Genomic DNA, 16,897 nt, shown 5'->3' on the forward strand with positions numbered 1-16,897 from the left:
TTTTTCCTAGACCTACAGTAGAAAAGTGGGATAATGAAGGAAGACAGCATAGCAATCCAGATCTGGATTTATTTCAAGCATATAAATGGACTCCTTTCAAGCATATAAAGAATTGAAGATCCTGAAGGATGGTGAATTTTCAACTCTGTTTCATTCACCATATACTTTTAGTGTTATGAACCGATGTGTTGTCTTTGAAGGAAACATTTAATTGTTTTTCATAGAATTACATGCATTTTTGTTTTTCCTCCTTGCGTAAAAATGCTATTTGGTATTTATAAATAGACCTAATATTGCTCCTTTATCCCTATTTGTGAGCATCTATTGGTGCTTTGTCTGTTTACAGACTCCTCAATTTCTGGTTCATATTGTTGAAAGTCAAGATTGTGGGAAACTCTTGTCAGTTTCACTAATAACTGGAGGAACCAAAATTTAATAATGAAATTGATATGCTTGTCTTCTAAGCTTCTGGAAGCCTGGAGGGAGAGAGGTGGGTGATACTAATCCTTCTTAGAGGTCATTGGGTACTTGAGACTACCAGGGATTTATACAAATAAACCAAAGTGGGTGCTGCCTATTTTGTATCATCATCCACTGTAATGGCTGATGGCTATCCAAAATGTACAGTGCAGTTCCAGAGATACAAGTTGCTCATCCCTGCTCTAAGCCAGGTAAAATTCTCACATAGCACAATATGTGAACTTGGTTACAGTAGCCAATGTAGTTATTGTGAGTCACTGGACCCTGTTCTTCACCATCCAAATTAAAACAATGGGAAAATTGCTTATTCATTATATATTTAAAATAAGCAAATGGATGGATGATAATTGCAACTGTGCATTAAATGAGGTGGGATAGTATTCCTAATGATTGAAATTCTTGCAAACATATACGATTTCATCCTGGGTATGTTGTTTTTTGAGTTCCTTGTAAAATGGGGTCTAAAATAATAAGAATTAGACCCGTCTTCTTTTTCTTTTTTGCTTTGTACCTTTAAAGTATAAGTGCATGTTGTGCTTTGTTGTGCTTTAGTTAGGTTTGGAAAGAAATTTGCACATTCTAGATAAATGCATGAAACAAAACTTAATTCATTCCAGTTTTCTCATTTTTTTCTTATTTTGCATCACAGTTTTCCATTCAAATAGTGAGCGCACAAATGTGTGCATACATCAGAGAAAATGCTTACAAAATCATGTATAATTAAATCAAATTTGCATATAAAAACACATGGCTTAAAAGAAAACTATTCATCAATATGGCAATTTTCCTGCTGGAATTTTGTTAAGTAATTTGGAATTGGCTGTAGAAATTGAATGAAATAAAATTGTGGCTCTTAAAAAATGAAAATTGTAGAAAATAAAACTATCTGACTTTGCTGTGCTGTATAGATTGCATGGTATTAACTAAAATCATTTATATTACCTTTGAATTGTTCTTGTAAATTTTGCAATAAAAGCAATATCTTTTAAAATATTCTGGCATTAAAGTTCCAGTTCTTTGCCATAGGTTTTAGATATTAAATATTTATCATAGCATTTAACAGTATTTATAAATATTCTTTGTGGCTGAGAGACGAATTAAGAAAAGGACTAGAGTGATTGAGAGCTTTGTTTTGTATTTCTGCAATGAAAATCAATATAAACATATTTAGAAGTTAAAAACTATTCTGCTCTTGGGGATATGCATAACTGGGCCAGGTGAATGGGGGAAAATCAATAATTTTCTTACCTTAAATATTGATTAGTTTAGAAATCATAACAGTGAAGGTGCTGCTGCATATTGTTTAAGAACTGTATGTGAGGTGGTCTGAGATAACCAAACAATTGCAGATCCTGTTACAAATATCCATGGATTTGAGTCAGAATGTAATCCATTTGTCTTTTAATTCTTATTTTTACCATCACTATTCTCCTTCCATGGAATCAGTCCTTCCATGTCAAGTTTGAAACTCAGAATTTACTGAAATAAGTTAAAAACCTGTTAATGTTACAGGGATATTAAAACATCCTTGAACTTTAAAAGGCAAGATGGCATTAGGTTCATAGACAGGGTTTTTTTCCACCCTTCCATGGAATCTAACGTGCTTTTACTTTTACCTCATTTCCTACATTAGCTTGTGGTGTAGCTTCTGATACTCGTAAAACCACATTCTTTCCTATTTCCTATCTTGTTTACCACAAGTGGTTTTCAAACCATAATAGTTGAAATATATTTAAGGGTCTGTACACATTTTTGTTTTCACTATGGTGGTTTTACTTTGAAGTGGTCATTATCCCAAGCAAGAATTAACGATTAAGAACATTATAACTATTCAGGAAGATTCTGTGCTGCTAATTATATAATTAAAGGCCGTTATATTAGAACTGTAAGCAGAATGGAAGAGATAAAATTATTTGCTTTGGACTATATAAAAAAGCAAAGAAATAATATATATTCTTCAAGTGACTTTTCCTCAGTCATCCTATTAACACTTGTGTGAATAATCTACTCTAAAAACTTACTGTGAGCGGAGTTGATGGTTTTTGTTTTGAGTTAGGACTATATTATAGAGATAATCCTTGTTTAGCAACCACAGTTGGGACTGGCAACTCAGTAATTAAGCAAAGTTTTCACTAATTGGAACCATGATCTTACTTCAGTTTTCCTTTGCTTTATAGACCTGTGAAATATGAGGTTTGGTCATAAAGTTGATTTTTCACCATTATAATTGTAAAAGTCATTAAATGAAGCAATCCCATGAAATCACTTGGATTATCTGCAAATGGACAAGTCAAGCTCTTCATTTAGTTTATAATGATAAGAAGAGGTTTTGTGCTGTGGTTGCATTTAATTATAAAGTAAAATATTTGTTGCTTTACTTCTTTTTATACTTTTCTTTTTCCATATATGATGAGAACAGGAACTTCTATTTCTAGTTTGTGACAAGTGAGAGTTTTCATGTAAACATTCTGCTATCCTGATGGATAGCAGATATATGGAAAGAAAATATTTATGCTTATTTAAAAAAAATGTGTTTTGTCATTACAATGTAGTGTAGTGCATCTAGTATGTGTGAAACTTTTCTTGGCCCTCTGAAAGTATGTACAAGAATCAAATTATGGATTAGACTTTAAAAATAGAATTGTGCTCTGAATAAATATACCAGTTTTCATTCTGCTTCTTCAAGAGATAAGTCACATTTCAGTTACTTCTGAAAGCTCTTTTGTTTTGTATGAACATGCATATAAATGACACAGACAAGCTGCGCATCTTAAAGAGTTTAAAGGTGATGCTATGTTAAGCACAACAAGTAGGGAACAATTGGGTTAAATAAAAAAACACATTTCTCTTTTTCTATATAATTTTTCTTAAGTTTTATTATAAAATAAAAATATAGAAAAAAAGCAGAAGTTAGGAAACAAAAAGAAAAAAGTACAAAGAGTGGAATAAAGTGATGATTCCCAAGTGTTTTCAGTGTAGAATAATAAAAAAACACTTCAACTTTTTGCTCTACGTTTCACATTTCTAGCCATTTCTATAACAAAATCATTCTATTCATCAAAACCTAAAATCAAAGTTTCATTTCTTTTGGTTTTGAGCAAAAAGTCCAGAAAGAATTTCCAAGTAGAAACAAAGCAAGATAAATTTTTCTCTTTAATTAAAACACCTTCACCATCTCTACTATCTCCATTACTTTTGTCATCCACTTTTCCATTGTGGGAATTAGTGTACCTTTCCACCTTTGTTACATATAAGATCCTTGCTACTGTCAACATATATAATAACAAAGTTCCAAATTTTCTTTCAAGTTCTTTGTCTATCAGACTTAAAAGGAAAACTTCTGGTTTCCATTTTGTATTTATTTTAGCAACCTAAAGGCCACGTTTCTCATGGATAATGATTTGGCAACTGATGTGTATTCTGAAAGTGTTCCACTGGCCTGCCTCTCATCTTATTGCTAATTCATCTTGAGACATGGTCAAGATGCAAATAGGCTGTTATATCACTCAACAAGAAAGTCTGTTCTAGCAGCCTATTAACAAGAACGGTTGCTAAGAGCCATGTAGTTTTCTCAACCCAGTCAGTACTAGGAACTGTGAATATGCAATAACTGTAAAGTAGTATACTTATTAAAAGTTTAAGTAAACATCAATGTTTAATTTGTGCTGCAAGGATAGCTAATGCCAAAATTATTCTGGTTATTTAATAAAATATAGTGCTCTAGGATAAGCTCAGTAAGATGTCCTCTTGATCACAACATGCCTGTATATCATGATTAGACAACCTTCCCTGATATATTTATGCTATAGAGCAGGGGTGTCCACCCTTGGCAACTTTAAGACTTGTGGACTTCAACTCCTATACAGCAAAGCTGGCTGAGGAATTCTGGGAGTTGAAGTCCACAAGTCTTAAAGTTGCCAAGGTTGGACACCCCTGCTATAGAGCTTCATACCTGCCTGGTCTTTGGCTAGAAATTCTGAAAATTGTAATCCCAGCCCTTTTGAATCGTAGCAGTTTTGTGAAAAGTAAATGTGAGCACTGGAAAATCCATGCCATGATTGCCGTAGACACGCTGAGCAGAATGTATGCAGGAGCTAGTACATTAGCTATTGTTGGTAGGATATACAGTATGTTACATGGTAAAATCCCTCTTTTAAATTCAGCTAGGTGCTTTAGTTGCAAAATGTTTCATGGCTATTTGAATTAGTCAATATATACTGTATTTAGCAGGGAAGGAAAAAAATAAGCTGATTTGTAGTCTTTGATAGCTTATTTTAAATTGTATTTAATTTCAGACAGAATAGAATAGAATAGAATAGAATAGAATAGAATAGAATAGAATAGAATAGAATAGAATAGAATAGAATAGAATAACAGAGTTGGAAGGAACCTTAGAGATTTTCTAGTCCAACCCCTTGCTGAGGCAGAAAACCCAAATGTTTGTCCAGTCTCTTTTTAAAAACTTCCAGTGTTGGAACATTCAGAGTTTCTAGAGGCAAGCTGTTCCACTGATTAACTGTTCTGTCAGGAAAATTTTCCTTAGTTCTGGATTGCTTCTCTCCTTGATTTGTTTCCACTCATTGTTTCTTGTTCTGCCCTCAGGTGCTTTGGAGAATAGCTTGACTGCCTCTTCTTTGTGGCAGCCCCTGAGATATTGGAACACTGCTATCGCTCCATGTCCTTCTTTTCATTAAATCAGTCATATCCATTATTCCAGCACCCATTCTTTCTAAGTTTTAGACTCCAGTCCTCTAATCATCTGTTGCTCTTCTAATTTGATTTAATTTTGAACAGGATTGTATGTATACCATGCAAAGCTACATTCTTAGATTGTGTCCTGTTGCCATTTGTTTCTCAGCAACCTATTTGAAATTTATGGAACTGGCAAATACATTGAAAATGAACCTGAGCCTCAGTCAACATTCACTTTGCAATAGTTACAGGACACCTATTGCTTTGAATTATATAACTGGGTGCTTCTTTTGTGGAAACCAAGGTAACTCATAACATAGCATAATGGGACATCTCAATTGTTGACTATAATGGAGCATGGCCATTCTGATTGCAAGTCATGTTAATCACAAGTCATGTTGGTTGTAAATCTGGTTGGTCATGTGACCAACCTGATTTTGTCCTTTTCTGTGCTAGTTGTTAAGTGAACCAATGGCTCACCATGGGCGTAGTTTTGCCAAAAAACAGAAGTAAAGGCCAGCTTTCTGCAAAACCATCATAAAATGCAGTCACATGACTACAAGAAGCTGTGAAAGGCTGTAAATGTGGTCCAGTTGCCAAGTGCCAACTGGTCACGTGTCCGTGGTGGGGAGGGAAACTATTAGAACTTCAGATCTGGGTTGTAAGTAGCACTCAGGCAGGTCCATTGTCATTTGAAATGGTTGTAAGACAACCTGAAGACCTTCCACACATGTCATGTTTTTAGTGTTCAGAATACTTAGTAGTGAACATGCTAGTGGGGATTTCTGGTATAGAATGCACCCAGATTTGAAACAAATGCTCTCTTGCAGTAATAAAGTATGTCTCTTCATTCCCTTCCCCACCTGTGCTTGATATTAATGCCTTCTCCTTTTTAAAAGCAAGAACACTTCATGTTTCTAGGCCTCATTACTTTTAAGATACAAACAACAAAAAGCAACAGGCTAGAAAAAAATAAGAATTAAGGATAATATAGCTTCACATTCTTTCATTTCACATGCAGGAGAAATGCATTGATCTTCAATTTGGTACACTTCAAATGCACTGAGCTATAAAGGACTGAAGAAGCTTCTTAGAGGAGAAGCAAAATGGTTTCAAGGAAAAAGCCAAGAAAACCCAGTTGCCTTTTGAAAAGCACCTTTCGGACAGCTATGACGGATGATTGGGAATCTCCACAGACTTTGGGTTGTAAACCTTTCCAGCCATCTTGATCAACGATCTGGCAAGTTGTCATCCAACGTGTCTAGAGAGCATAGGCTTGGCAAATGTATGAAGAAATTCTTCAGAAGTTTCCCATCCTAGGTTGTTGGGGCACAGGATGTTGCACTAATTCAGTTCAGAGGTGCTTAGTATGCCTTTCAGTGGCCTGTGGTCCTGAGGACAAATAAATAGTTCATGCATTTGTCTTTTGTTTGAACAGCTTGATTATTTTGGCCAACAAACAGTATAACTGAAATTAAATTTAAATACTTCAGAGAATTCCAGTTTAGCTTACAATTTCATAACTAGCTGCATTGTTCTCCCCATATCCGTCTGTTCAGTTGATAAATTAACTGAATGCAAGGCTTGGAGAGCTTTTCTTGCACGTGCAATTAAGTGTTATTTAACAAAGATAATGCCAATTTCCAATCGGAATTCCTTCTTGAAGTTCAGAATTAAAGGGGTTTGAAGGAAGCTTTGCATATCATTACATTTATTACCATGGCTAATGTAGTTCTGCTCAGTCTTGCTGAAACCAACAATTCATCTGTAATCAGTCAGTATTCCCAAACCTCATTTAGCTTAAAGAACAACAGCAGTAATAAGTTTTTATGGCCACTCAGATGCTTAATACTGCTTAATCAGTGTTATCTCTGACTCCCTTTGGCAACATGGGTGGGAAGAAGGGATAGTAAAATGAGCAGAGATATATTGTTGTACATAATTTCATGGGATGAAACTCTAGCCCACTTATAGCCATGGTTCAAATCCCTTGGGTGTTGAATACACAGTGATAAAGTGCCCTGTTTCTCTCTTTTGCTTTCCCATCCTATTAAATGGTTAAAGTCTAGCCTGTAAATAAATACTCTGCTTGGGAGAAACCACAAGCAATCATTTTCTCTGATCAGAAGAACTCCATAATAAAAAAAGTGTCTCCATGGCTCTGTTTACAGTGACTACTTGAATCAACAACATGTTCTGCGGTTAAGTTTTTCTGAATTTTTTTTCTTTTAGCAGTTGTTAAACCCAATCATATGCAAACTTATTTGGAAATGATTCCGATTAGCTTCAACAGGAAAACTTGCCTGACTCTTGTATAATTCTATGCATATTTATCCAGGAATACTCTGTTGAATATGGTGGGGCTTATTTCTGTTCAGGGGTTTGCAAAATTGTTCTTGTAAATCACCTTTTAATCAACTAAAGAAAGAAATGTTCAGGACAAGTCTTTCAGGTGTTCAGTTTCTATCATGACAGCAAAGCAAATAATCTAGGGAAATAATAAATCCATGCAAATGGAAGGCTTTCTTTAATTGCTTGCACCAATAACCCATTACAGAGAGAAGACATTTGTACATTAATGATTGGAAAGGGTTTCTATAATAACCTTGTGTTTGATGAAAGGAAGTTTCTATATGAACTTCATTTGGGAGTTTATTTTTCGTTGTTCATTAAATTTCTACAATGCCCACCTCACCTAAGTGACTCTTGACAGTTTACAACTGCATAATAAAACCATATAGATGCATGAATAAAAGCATTGGTTAAAAACAGTTTTAAAAAGTTAAAATTTGTAAGTACAATCAGCTTTCTTATTTCAGAGTTCTGTTTCCTTGTGGTTCCCAATCCCAGAAGCAGGAACCATCATGGCTTATGCAGTACAATTTTGTAAAAGATAAACAAATCATTTGCAAATTATTTGGGAAATATCTGTTTACTTATGACAAACTGTTTTGTTGATGAGGAAATGGGAAGAGCCCATACATATTTTTATGAGACATTTTGCTTTCCCAACACAAAGACTGAATGTAAACAGGTTTACTTTTTCAAACTTTTATAATCTGCCTGCATATCTTGGAAAACATGAGTTGTATGGACATCAGCAAGTCATCTTCCTTAAGGGAGTTGCTCTGGAATGTGTGCCTTTTGCATATCTTATTTTTTACAAGATTTAACTTGGTAGTGGAGTTTGTGATTGATAGCAAGAAGATGGCAGAAGTCATCAATATTTCTAGATAGGGCTATATGAAGCTTTGAGGAGTTTTCAGTCAATGCTGGCTATTCTGAGTGAGTGAGAACCAGTGGTGATGTCAGATGAAGTGATGGAAATATATCACTTTAAAAATCAAGATAGTAAATAAAAATTGCAGACACATTATTTCTGAAAGCCTTTCATTCTATCTCTTGGTGGTGCAATGGCTCAGTGGCTAAGATACCAGGTTTGTCTCCTTTCCTCAAGTTCAAGACCTCAGCATCATGCAACCATTTTCACTTAGCAATTCAAAAGCATCAAATGCAAGTAGATAAATAGGTACCACTTAGGTACCAGTGCTCCGTGACATGCACAACTGTGGAAATGCCTCCAGGGAGTGGTGGCTCAACAGACTTGAAATGTAGATGAGTGCTGCCCCTATAGCTGGCAACAACTAGCGGAGTAAAATCTACAGGGACTCTTTTTCTTCCTTTCTTTCATATTATCCCAGTTTTTATAAGTTTTCATTCCTCAAAGATAAAAGTATTTACAATTAAATAAGGCCTTTGTTACTGGTGATTATTTCTGTGTATTTAAAATCAGGTGGGAGGAGAAGAAGATGGAATGAATGAGGCCCCCAGGAAAAATTAAAAAATGTCTCTTTTCTCAATGTTCACATTAACAAAAACACTGAGAAAGTTTCAAATCCAAATATCAATTTCTTGATACTGTACTTACTTTAATTACAGATACTTCTCACTTAACAAATCTACTTAGCAATCAAAGTTATGACTTAGCTCCCCAGAACTATGACCTGATTTCAAAGTTATGATGGTCAAATTGTCCACCACAACTACCATACCCCCAGTCTCATGGTAGCATTTTGGCAGCCAGCTTACATTTAGAGTCATTTACAGCATCCTATGGTATGTGACCACAATTTTTGACAGGTTTTGTCAATTTCTGGGGTTTTCTTCTGGTTTCTGGCAAAAATACACATTGTGTGAAATGGTTCACTTAACAACTGCAACATTTGTTTAACAACCTCTGTGTTAGCCTAGCAATTATGGTGTTCACTTAATGATGACTGCAAAAAGATTGGGTGTAATCATATTTAATGAATGTGATGATTCAACATAGTATGATAGACTTGCGCAAATCGTAAATCACAGAACCGGTAGTTATAACCGGTCCCACCTCTGCCTATATCCACATTTAATTTCTCATCATAGAGACAGAATTTTCTTTGCTGAAGTAGTATCATTGTGATGATAATGATTGAAACATGAGAATTTCATATTTTCCTCAATGTACTCAATTTGTTTATATGTGTGAATGTAACTGGTGGCCCTATCACAGCCCTTCACGATCCTGGAATTATGCAGGACTAGCAATGAGATTGAGTGATTGCTCATTAGCTTTCCATGCAGAAAATGTCAGATTTAGACCTTGATATCAAGATACGAAATCCAGGACAGCAACTGATGAGTAGCATGGACGGTACTAAGCTAAATGAACTCTGAGGATGATTAAGAGGCTAGAAATGTAAGTCCATAAAAGAGAAATTATGGAAACTGAGTGTGTTTAGCCTTGAGGAGAATGAGAAAGGATATGACAAACTCTTAAAATTCCTGAAGGGATGTCAGGAGGAGGCCAAGAGACATTCTGTGCTGACTGAGAATTTAAGATATATTATACCGATCTTGAATGACATGAAGCCACATGTGGGTTAGATATTAACAAAAGCTTTCTAAAGGTAGTTCCAATCTTCAGCTACTCAAATAGATAATAGGAAGGACATGCAATTTATATCTTCTGCAGTTTACTTTAACATTTCAATCTTCTTCCAGTTTCCATTTGATGAAATTTTGAATGCTTCTGTGCACTTTATGCAGGTCTCTGCATAATGTGTTGAGCTGGTTTATTTCTAGTATGTTCGAGAATGGCACAGAATAGAGGAAGTAAAATGACAATTTCTTCTTGTTTGCTCTCTATTTCCAAATGTCCAAAGTTGCTGAGATATGTCTGTATAAGGTGGCTCTTAAACTACTAAGAGATAACATACTGTTATCTCAATAAAAGAGGGCCATACACTTCGCAAACAGTGTTATCACTTAGTCATACCACTTCATTTGATCGTAAGTTTCATAGGCTTTTCTTCTTTTGTAGTATACTTTGTAGAAAGTGAAGAATAAATGTAATTCAGGTTTTTAAAATACTTGGAATCTGCAGATTTTTGTCTTAAAAAAACTATATTGCTAATTACTAATGTGACATGTTTATACAATATGATTAGTATTGCATTTAATCAATTATCAGCAACATTGTCTGCTAATTCCAAGAATAAATATCAGCCCAGATTATATTTATTTTCCATACCCCTGCTTGTTTGGGAACTTTATTAAGATGTATTTAAAGTACATTATTTTCCTTTGTTTTTCTGCACATGCCTACTCAGAAATACATTAGATTAAACCTGATGAGGGTTTGGTCTCAGATGAATGTGAAATAGTCTATTGGAAACTTCTGCATCTTTGAAAAGGTCATTTTTCTTACCTTACAGAAAGAGAACTACAGCTCTTTGGAAAACACCCCCAGTGGCCTCCTGAACCCTGTCCCAAAGGCCCCGTGATGTGTTTGTCTGACGGTGGAAGTTTCCCAAACAAAGGCAGAGAATCTGCTGTTGGGCTCAGCATCTTCCTGCCAGCTTCTGCTACTGGCAAATTCAAGGTTCTGGAATCCTAGTCTCCAAAAGGCCCCCAGGGATTGTGTCAGTGGATGGGCATCAGATCTCATGGATCTTGCTGCTCTCCATTTTTGTTCTTTGGTAAATATAAGTCCACCATTTGGCTGAAACAATCTTGGGGCTGCAAGAGGAGAACCCTGGGAAATAGTTTCATAAAAAATAGTTTTATTAAAAGTTTCAGATAGAAAAAGAAAAAAAGATAGTGGAGAAAGTATAAGAAAGCTAGGAGGGGAGGGAGGGAGGAAAGAAAGAGAAAGAAGAAAGGAAAAGAAAGAAAGGAACCCCACCCTTTCCCCTCTTTGGGAAAGGTTTTTGTGACCTTTTTCCTGCTTCACTTCACTTACTTGCCTACTGCTGGTGTGTCCTTCAGCACTGCAGTTGTTGGTCAACTGATTGCTTTTTCAGTAGCTTACATTTTAACCTGGAGATAAAATCCAGATCTTCTGATTGTTGAAACATAAAGAAAAGAGGCAACTCCCAAAACCTGTGTCAAACCCGTTGCTGTGACAAATTTGCTGACTATGTTAAGCATCTACCATTAAATGACAGTCATCTCACTTCGCTTCTTTTTTGTTCTCTTTTAGATATTTTACTTTTACTGAGAATCGGACAGAGCAACATACCTTAGAATTTCAAGATGGACTTGGCAAAGCAAATGATAAGAAATCTCTCATTTGAACTGTTGTATGTGTATGCATGATGATCTGTGAATGTGATGTATAAATAAAGTAAATGATTGTGGGATAATATTGTAAGAAAGATTGTTAATGCATAATTATCAATCAAATCCCATTCTGGCTTGGTGCACATTTTTCAAGAATAAAATCTGAACTTTTTTTTTTTTCTGATTTAATGTTTAACATTGTGCTTTTCAGTTCCTTTAACTTAGAGTAACCATGAAAAACCTATCCCTTAGGTTCAAATGTCCTTATGGCAACCTTATAATATGCCTGTTACCCAAAACTATTGGATGTAAATTCAGGCAGATTGGATCTGATGCTGATGCAGCAAGATTTAGGACTGAACACTAGAGCAGAAAAGATGAAAAAACAGAATGAATCATCTTCAGGATGGAACAAGATATTTACCTGTTGGTTCTGCAACAACTGTTGCATTTTAAATATGTCTTTATAGTTATTTTTTAGTACAGATAGTTTTTTGACTTACATCCATTCATTTAGTGACCTTTTAAAGTTACAGCAGTACTGAAAAAAAAGTTACTTACAACTTAAACTCACATTTATGACCGTTGCAGCATTCCCACAGCCATGTGATCAAAAGGTGGTTGCTTGTCAACAATATTATGGATGATTGTTGCAATATCCTGGGATCTTCATTTGTGACCTGCTCAGTTGGCTTTGAACAACCAAAGTCAACGGAGAAGATGGATTTGCTTAATGATTACATAATGAACAACTGCAGTAATTCATTTAACAGCCAATGCAAAATTGCAATTATAAAATTGGGTGCGACTCACTTAACCACTTAACAATGGAAATACTGGTTGTAATTGTGCTTATAAGTTGACGATTACCTGTAATTAAAGATTGCTTTTATCATTCAGGATTTTTCAGCCATTGAGAATGTTCGATTCTTTTTGGATTGCTTTTCAGGGAACCCTAACCAAACTTCGTTTATTCTCTACTATATTTCATTCAAGTCTTTCATACTTTGGAAATAGCCTGTCAAAGATAAGTTACCATGATCTTTGTGATAATAGTAATCAAAACTGTGACCCAAAGAACACCAATAGCAAGAGAAGACAATACACATAAATATAATCATGCAAATATTACATTTGTGAAAAATATGATAGGATGACAGCATCTTGAAGGTGTATATAGAGAGGAATTCTGGGGCTATCCTGAAAAGACATTGGTAGAAATTTACAAAATATACCCCTGAAGTAGGTTACTTACCTAGTTAAGGTACACTTGAGATTTGCTTCAGAACAATTAGGAATTTATGACTGGATTACACCCCCAACTATCACTTACTACTGAACACTGACTAGCTCTGCCAGGGAGGCAGGATGAGGAAAGGTAATTATTAACAGCTTGCAGTCCATATTTTTTCCTCCTTTTTAAGATACAAACTTCTAAGGAGGTCAACTTGTGTACTTTGTGGTTTTCATCTACAATTGTAATTATAGATTACAGGTAATTAAAGAAATATACTAGAAGTTGTGATCTCTCACACAGCATGATTATTGTTAAACATGTATTTAGAGCAGAATTTTAGCTCTTTGTTACATCCTGCTATTACAAAGTATACTTAACTTATTGCTGTGTGATTATAGAACTTGCATTTCGTTGGCTTGTTATAGCCCTAGATCTTGGGCTGGGCAGATCCCAACTTTAAATTATCTGGTGATGAAATAATCTATTTCTGTGAGTCATCTAGTTAGTTAATGAGGCCTTGAGTAGAGAGATTTTGCTTCTGTCAAGTGAGATCAAGAGGCATCACATGTCTGTTCAGGTCTCCATTTGCAGATAACAATCCATGAACAGCAATACAAAATACATTTGTAAAAAAATGCTGCAGCTCATCTGAACTTTCTTCTGTTAGAAATGATGCAGTCTGGGGCCCCACCCTCAAACCACATAACTTGAAACTCTAAAGTTAATCTAGTTACTTTTGTAATAAAGAATTGAAAATATATGACCTGGAAAACAGTTTTTGTTTTTTTAATCCAGTATCATAAAAGGATTTATGCCTTGTTTGAACTCGGCTCCTAAAGCAATGTCTTGTAAGTAATTTCCGGAAATATGAATAATGGAGATGGCATATTGTTAATTGTCTCAGTAGCCAACAGATTTTTAGGAATTCCAAAATAGGCTACTGAACAAGGCTAAATTAAAAAAAAAAACTGGGAGGCATCAGCTTGATTTAGAGACCTTCAAGGTTTGCAAAAATGCAACAATGAAAAACAATTGTTAATAATAATCCTGTCTCACTCCATGTCAATTAGACAGCCTGAATAAAATTAAATGTACATTATAAAATGCTGGCTACAATGGCAGAATGAATGGACAAAAATACAAGTAGTCCTTGTATTTTTGTCAGCCATTATGGTACCTGATCCTGGTTTTAATTTTTGACTATGGATGTGAAGCGTGCTCAGAGTCACTTAACTGGACCACTCTGTAAAGCTTATAAGTAAATAAGCATACCTTATTAAATATTTTTATCAAATATATAAAGCCACCCACATGAAGTGACTAGTGACCTAGAACAATAAAGTGTCATCATTTTTTCCAAATTAATTTGTTTGTATTACATTAAGTATGATAGTTTCTGGTTGCTGATCATTGCCTTAAGGGAGCAGTCAATCTTGATACAGCCAAGAGCTTGTTTGTCATTCTTTTTGCATTCCATATTGTTTGTAATAATTATCTCCAAATCCATAATTCAAAGACATTATTCTATGGCTCTTTGTCAATGTCCAGCTTTTACAACCATATGATTAAAAAAACCATTCTGATATTTGTTGAAAATGAAATGCTTGTGATCTTGCAATCAGTTTATTGCCTTCCTCCCTAGGTTTAATATGTCCAGAAAACTGTCTGTTCTGCTGAAAAACATAAAACTTCCTGCTGATGTCAGAGGCTTTGTATGGTCAGTGAAACGCAAACAAAGCTCCTTTATGTATTCTCTTGCCTCTTTGTTATCCATCTTATGTTAAATACCTATCTGTCTTTTCTAGAATCTTGCCATTAATTGGCACTTCTCTTATGATGATGGATTATGCATGACAAATTAATCATTCATTTTGTTGGATTAGAAATTAGTGTAACAGTTCAATAATTTCTACATTTTCTTGCATCTATTGCAGTCAATGCAGGCAAAATATTTTGAAATCCCCAGGCCATATTGCTTAATATTTCTCAGAATTTTAACTGTCGCCTCTGCTGCAGGTTTAAAACATTTTATCTGTGCCTGGCGCTTTCCTAATTAATTACTTGTCTGTTGCTTCTTGCAGCTCATGCTGTAGAAGAATCAATTTCTGAGTAATAGTTTATCAGTGCAAATCTGTTTTTTACACAAACAATCCCCATTTCTAAAGAGTTTAGCTAGCTTTTCCATTTTCTTCTAATCTCACTTGTCTATATCTTATCTCTTTCCTAATTCTTCTTGAGTATGATTATTTTACAGTGTTTGTAAATTTTCTTGTGATTTTTCTGATCTTTAAACCATTGGAGTTTTCTTATTCCTCTTTTTTAACATCTTTGAGATACCAATCCTTCTTTGCCATTGACAGCATTGTATTCTGTCACCATGTATACCTATGGTGCAAAGCTTTCTATCTTCCATCTTTCCCTTCTTTTTCCTAATGTTACTCCTATTCTCTGGCAGGGTCCACTTATCTTCTTATAATCTTCCATCTTTCCCTGACCATCCTATAACTTGTTCTGAAAGCCACTTGGATCTTTTCCTCTTTGAAATTTGAAATGTTCTGGATGTATTTGGTTGGCAAACTTATTCGATTCAATTTTCTAATGTTTCACAAACTGTACTCTGGATTGCAATTCTCCATTCTCCATTTCTTTTATGTGGTTGACTTGATTTCAGGGTTGACTATCTAGTGATGCTTGATTAAATCAGATGCTAGCAATAAACAAATAATTATCATTAGAAATGTAATTTGTTTTTTATGTTTACTCAATTCAAAGAGCAAAAATGATTCCAGAATGTTCTTTTCTCTAACTTGTGGACTGCAGTTATTTTTAGGGTGTATTATGCCCTTTCTTCTTGTTGCAGATTTCTGTGGTTTTTTTCCCCACTGAAGTATCCTCCAATCAAGATATTTCATTGTTATATATCAAGGTGATGTAATTGCTATAGTGTTTTGTCATTGTCTCTTTTCCAGGTTTGATTTCCTATAAGGACTGGCTTCTCTTAATAGTTGTAAAGCCCTATCTGCTCTCAACCTCATTGTAGATTAATCTTAACTTCCTTTTTGAAGGCAAAGGTTGTCCTGCTGGAATTCACATTCTCACCAGCATTATTCAACATCATTGGGACTACTTAGTTCTCTCATTACATCAAGGTGATGAGAGGTGGGGGGAGTCAGATTATAATACCATTATTCTCATAAAGAATAATGAGTAGTCAATAGGCTGGAGATAACTCCTTTAAGAGAGAGGCATACAAATTCTCACAGTCCTGTTTAACACATTTCTGACTATCTGCTGTTCATTCCAAGATGCTGGCATAATGTAATATTCCAGTTCATATCAGTGAGCCCACCTAATTTTGCAGAGTCAAGTGCCTATAATTAAGCAAGCTGTCATAATTTTGACATTTGTGGCATTCAAAATTGACCAGCTGTTCTCTGTCAGACATTATGGTTTTGGCTAATAATTCTTAGAAGTGAAGTCTCAGTACATCCAGACAATGTTGGATTGTGGAGAGCTGTACTAGATAAAGGTGGCCTAAAGTTCAGTCCTAATGAGAAAAGCTGATGCAACTATTACCTGATTCAGTTTGTGAGAGGAATCATTGGTATACATGAATACATACTCTGGAATGCTCATGAAACCAACATCATAACCATTTCCTACAAGTAAAAAAATATTCAAGTAAGATTTCTTCAAAGCAAGAGATACAGTGAGTGATTTTGAAAGTTTTTATCAGTGGAGAAATCTAAAGAGTCTTTTATAACTTGAAAGCAAATACAGCCACATCAAAACAGTTTCTTAGAGGTTTGTGGTGTGTTATTTAAGAGACTCAAACTTCATTGCAAATGATCTGAAAAGTTTCACAAAATCTCTGCTCCTGGTCATAAC

General features: G+C 34.9%; 1 long non-coding RNA gene across 1 annotated transcript in view; it reads left to right on the forward strand.

Annotated features, from left to right (window-relative positions):
- The window catches only part of LOC148125875 (uncharacterized), a 70,926-nt gene that overhangs the window by 12,568 nt on the left and 41,461 nt on the right, over positions 1–16,897 (forward strand). The window contains exons 2-3 of the long non-coding RNA XR_015743588.1: positions 6,194–6,412; positions 11,693–15,935. This is a non-coding gene — a long non-coding RNA (uncharacterized LOC148125875). The remainder of the gene's footprint in view (positions 1–6,193; positions 6,413–11,692; positions 15,936–16,897) is intronic.

The sequence above is a fragment of the Pseudonaja textilis genome, chromosome 4, assembly GCF_049901715.1.
Source record: "Pseudonaja textilis isolate UNSWEBS1 chromosome 4, rPseTex1.2, whole genome shotgun sequence".
Classification (NCBI taxonomy): domain Eukaryota; kingdom Metazoa; phylum Chordata; class Lepidosauria; order Squamata; family Elapidae; genus Pseudonaja; species Pseudonaja textilis.